Below are 5,473 nucleotides of genomic sequence, written 5' to 3'. Positions count from 1 at the left end.
TTATGTTTTATTGACTATGCAAAAGCATTCGATTATGTGGATCATAACAAATAGGTAACATTAGAAGAATGGGAATTCCAGAGCACTTGATTGTACTCATGAGGAATCTGTACATAGATCAGGAGGCTGTTGTTCAAACAGAACAAGGGGATACTGAATGGTTCAAAATCAAGAGTGCATCAAGGTTGTATCCTTTCACGATACATATTCAACTTACATGTTGAGCAAATAATCCGAGAAGCTGGATTATATGAAAAAGAACATAGCATCAGGATTGGAAGAAGACTCTTTAACAACCTGTGATATGCAGATGACACAACTTTGTTTGCTGAAAGTGAGGATGACTTGAAGTACTTACTGATGAAGATGAAAGACTACAGTCTGCAGTATGGATTACACGTCAATATAAAGAAAACAAAAATCCTCACAAGTGGTCCAATAAACAGCTTCATAGTGGATAGAGAAAAGATTGAAGTTGTCAGGGACTTCACATTACCTGGTTCTACAACCAACATCAACTAAAGCAGCAGTCAAGACATCAGACAACGTATTGCATTGGGCAAATCTGCTGCAAAAGACCTCTTTCAAGTGATGAAGAGGAAAGATGCCTCCTTGACAGCTTAGGTGAGTCTAACCCAAGCCATGGTATTTTCAATCGCCTCTTATGCATGTGAGAGCTGGGCAATGAATAAGGAAGATCGAAGAAGAGTCAATGCTTTTGAGTTGTGGTGTTGGAGAAGAATGCTAAGAGTACGTGGTCTGCTAAAACCACTAACAAATCTGTCCTGGAAGAAATGCAGCCACAATGCTCTTTGGATGTGAGAATGGCCAGACTGCATCTCACCTACTTTGGTCATGTTGTCAGAAGGACCCATTCCCTGGATAAGGATATCATGCTTGGTAAAGTGGAGGGTCATTGAAGAAGGGGAAGGCCCTGAATGAGATGGATTGACGCAGTGGCGGCAATGATGGGCTCTGGTGTAGCAAGGATCATGTGGGTGGCCCAAGACCAGACAGTGTTTCGTTCTGTTGTGAAAAGGGTCACTATGATTCAAAGACGACTTGATGGCACCTAACAAAAATAGATGTTTATATACTTACATTTGTACATACACAAACATGTGCACACAGGAAACCACAACCAAACTTGCTACCATGGTGTCGATTCCACCTTGCAGTAACCCTATAGGACAGAGCACAACTGCCCCATATGGCTTCCAAGGCTATAAATATTTATGGAAGCTGTTCTGGTTACCTAGTGCCACTCTAACAGGAATATACCACAAATGGGATGGCTTGAACAAATAGGAGTTTATTTTCTTACAGTTTGGAAGGCTAGAAGTCCGAATTAAAAGTGCCAGACTCTAGGTGCCGGTAGAAATGGCAGACCTTGGGCTTCAGCTCCTGCCTCTTGGTCCCAGCCCACTGAAGCCAGAGGTATCTCTTCACTCAGGCAGCTACTGGGTGCTGAGGCTAACAAGCCTGCGGTCGACAAATAAAATGGTAGTCTCGATGTTACCAAACCACACAGCAGGCCATTAATTCAAGTCTATCAAAAGTCCCAAGGCTGGCAGATCATAGCAGGCTGCTGAACAATGACACAGCTACATGCAGGGTTCAAGCATGCCATAAGCTAGAGACCATTCCCAAAGCTGCTCCTTATATACCGGAAGCAGACCAAATAACCAAAGCAGCTACTCATCTGCTTGTGGTAGATCCCCCCATGGAACTGATTGCCAGTCTCATCATGGGGAATAACTACCACCAGCTGCCCAGCCACTCAACCAGGCCCAGCCAAGTTGACATACAACTTTAACTACCACAATTTCATCCCTTATCAACTTAGCACCTGCACAGATCTTCAGTGGGTGCTATTAGTACAGATCTGTTCACTGGGTGACTCCAGTCCCCTGGTTCCTTAGTGGCAATCTCACCCCTTTGGCCTGGCACGCCCTATTCCTCTCCCTCTTGGGCATGGCAGCCTTGCCCCTCACTCTTGGGCAGTGGCTTGACTCCATCCCAATAGCCCACATGAACAAGCAGCCCCACACTCCAGAACCAAGCTGGTGAAGGTCTGACTCTGAAACATAGAGGCTATGGTAGTTTCACCCCCAAAGGCCATGGTCCTACCCTTGAGGCTGAGGTAGCTCTGCTTCCTGTTTCCTTGGTCTCTCTGCTTCTGCCGATTAATGATGAAGGCAACCCACTCTGCTGGAAATCTTCCTGCCCCAAAGCACTCAGCTTTCTTGCTCCAACCTGCTATTCCATTTCATGCCGGTCTCTTCCATGAATTAATCCCCAAAGGCAACCCACTCCACCAGGAAGCCACCCATGCAATGGCCTCCAGCTTTCTCCTACGTGGGCTGGTGAGGCTGTCGCTGTCTTATGCTGTTTCTCATGGCTCTGCTCTTGAGACTGATGCAGCACATGGACTCTTGAGAGTCTCTTGGTTCTGCTCCTGCTGTCTCTCGTGCCATATGCAGGGGTCTCTCTGCCAGGGTCTCTGGTCAAGGATGCACTCCACTCCTGTTTCCACATTTTAGGTTATCTGTCAGAATAGCACCGCACTCTCTCGGTACCGTATTCTGTTCTGGATACCTAGTGTCGCTCTGACAGGAATATACCACAAACGGAATGGCTTGAACAAACAGGAGTTTATTCTCTAACAGTTTGGAAGGCTAGAAGTCTGAGTTTAAAGTCCCAGACTCTAGGTGCTGTGTGAAAGCCCTTCCACCTTGGACTAGAGGCATCTTTTCTTTCAGGCAGCTACTGGCTGCTGAGGCTAACAAGCCTAAGGTCATCAAATAAAATGGCACAGTCCCGGTGTTACCAAGCCACATGGCAGGCCATTAATTCAAGTCTATCAAAAGTCCCAAGGTCGGCAGATCATGACAGCCTGTTGAACAATGACACAGCTACATGCTGGGTTCAAGCTTGCCATAAGCTAGAGGCATTCCCAAAGCTGCTTCCTATATACAGGAAGCAGACCACAAAACCAAAGCAGCTACTCAGCTGCTTGTGGTAGATCCCACCATGGAGTTGATTGCCAGTCTCATCATGGGGAATCACCACCACCAGCTGCCCAGCCACTCAGCAAGGCCCAGCCAAGTTGACATATAACTTTAACTAGCACAGAAGCAGATTGCATTATCTTTCTCCTAGGAGTAGCTGATGGGTTCCAACTGTCAACTTTTTTGGTCAGTAGGCAAATGCTTTAACCAATGACCCACCAGAACTTCTTTAACACAAACATACACAGTTTACATAATGTTATAGCAACATTTGTGAAATGGAAATAATAATCTAAGTATCCCTTAATATGAGTAATATTAAAATAGCAACAAGGGCATAAAAGGAAAAGGTATTGCCTGCACAACTGTCTTTGCATATTGCTGTATTTTAACCACTGGAAATTTTCCCACAATATGTTCTGTAACAGAGACTCTGTGTATACGCTAATGTAGTACTCAACTGCTGAAATTCAAATGGCAAGATGAAAGCCCATTAAGATTCTATTAAACTATCTTGATACCACGTATACTTTATCAAATTGATTAGTGATTATTTTCCTTCACTCCTTGTTGTTGTTGTTAAGTGCCGTTGAGTCGTTTCCAACTCATAGCGACTCCATGCACAGCAGAACGAAACACTGCCCGATCCCGCACCAGCCCCACAATCCCTGCTATACTTGAGCCCATCATCGCAGCTGCCGTGTCAATCCATCTCGTTGAAGGCCTCCCCCTCTTTCATCAACCCTCCACCTTACCAAGCATGACATCCTTCTCCAGGGAATGGTCCCTTCTTACAACATGACCAAAATAGGTGAGACGAAGTCTGGCCATTCTTGCTTCCAAGGAGCATTCTGGCTGCACTTCCTCCAGTATGACTCCTTAGGGATGTCATAAAGCTCTATCAAACTCCCTGACTTGCCCATCTAGGATTAAATGAAAGGAAAATTAGCTTTGAGCCTGTGTTATTAAGGTTTTGTGTCAACTTGGTTAGGCCCTGATTCAAAGTGGTTTAGCAGTTATGATGTAGTAATTCCTCATGATGAGATCCAATATGAGCAGTCAATCAGTTGAAAGGGAGCTTCCTTTGGGGTGTGGCCTGCTTCCAATATATATGGAAAACCTCTGGCAAAGTTCTGGCTTTCTGCTGGATCTGGCTCTGGCTTATTATCATCTCTGGTTGCTGGACTTGAGCCAGCGGCCTGTCCTATTGTGTGTCCATCTTGGGATTGCTGCCTATGCAGCTTGTGAACCCACAGCCTGCTCATCTTGGATTCCTCAGCCACCAAAGCCAGCACCCTGCTGATCTTGAGTTTGTGAGCTACTGCAACTACTAAGTCAGGAGAAGCCTTGAGCTTGACACCTAACTTGTGACTTGCCAGCCTTTACAACTATGTGTAACATCTTCTTGAGATAAATTTCTCTCTCTCTCTTAAGAAGCTCTGGTGGTGGCACAAAGGTTAAAGCATTTAGCTACTAACCAAACGGTGGTTTAAATCTAGCATATGCTCCATGCTCTGATTATTAATGGATGTTTGCAGCTGTTTCTCCTCAATTTGAGTCATGCTACATCAGCACATGGAGGTTCTGAAAGACTTTATTCATATCATAAAGGTTGGTTCTACTCTAATGAGGTAGCTCTTTCCCAGTCCTATTTTGAGTGCCTTCCATCCTAAGTGGCTTGTCTTCCTGCACTGTGTTGGACAATGTTTCCAAACTATTCATAAAGTTGTATGTATCAGACAGTGTTTCTCTGCTATTCATAAGATTTTCCCTGGCCAATTTTTGAGAAGTGGATGGTCTCCTCCTTCTTCCTAGTCTGTCTTACTCCGTAAGCTGTGTTGAAACCTGTGTAACTCTGCTGGCGTCTGAAACACCAGTGGCACAGCCTGATGCCTCAGAGTAACGTATAAGCCTCACAGGATGACAAACTGACAGACAAGTTTGTCTCCCTTAGCTGCTGGAAACCTCAGCACTCTCCTCTTACCTAATTTCTACCTGAAACCTCCTACTCTGTGATCCCTGGCCGCTCCTGGTCCCTCCCTTTCCTGGCTCTAGGGACCTTGGGGCCTAGCCTTGCCTCCCGCCCCTTTTTACCTGGATATCCTGCTGCTCCTGAGGTCCCTGAGGCCACTCCTGTTCCCTCCCTTTCCTGGCTCTGCTGTTATGTGCCATTGAGTCGACCCAACTCATAGCGACCCCTCCTTGGGTTTCCGAGGCAGTATCACTACGGAAGTAGATTGCCCTATCTTCCTTCCGAGGAGTGGCTAGTGGGTTTAAACCGCCAGCCCTCTGGTTAACAGTCAAGTGCCTTAGCCACTGTGGTGTAGTAAATTACTTAGTGTGGCTTTTCTACCCATAAGTCTTTGTAAACTCCCAGGTGGGATTTTCTATGGGCAACTGAGGAGCTCCTGATTGCTGAAGTTGTCCACCTGGAGTATTTCTGTTGGGAGTGGCACAAAACA

This window comes from Orycteropus afer, unplaced genomic scaffold (assembly GCF_000298275.1).
Source record: "Orycteropus afer afer isolate SDZICR_OR568_19922 unplaced genomic scaffold, OryAfe1.0 scaffold00464, whole genome shotgun sequence".
NCBI classification, from domain to species: Eukaryota; Metazoa; Chordata; class Mammalia; order Tubulidentata; family Orycteropodidae; genus Orycteropus; species Orycteropus afer.
The sequence above is the reverse complement of the archived record's forward strand: the minus strand, read 5'-3'. Positions refer to the sequence as shown.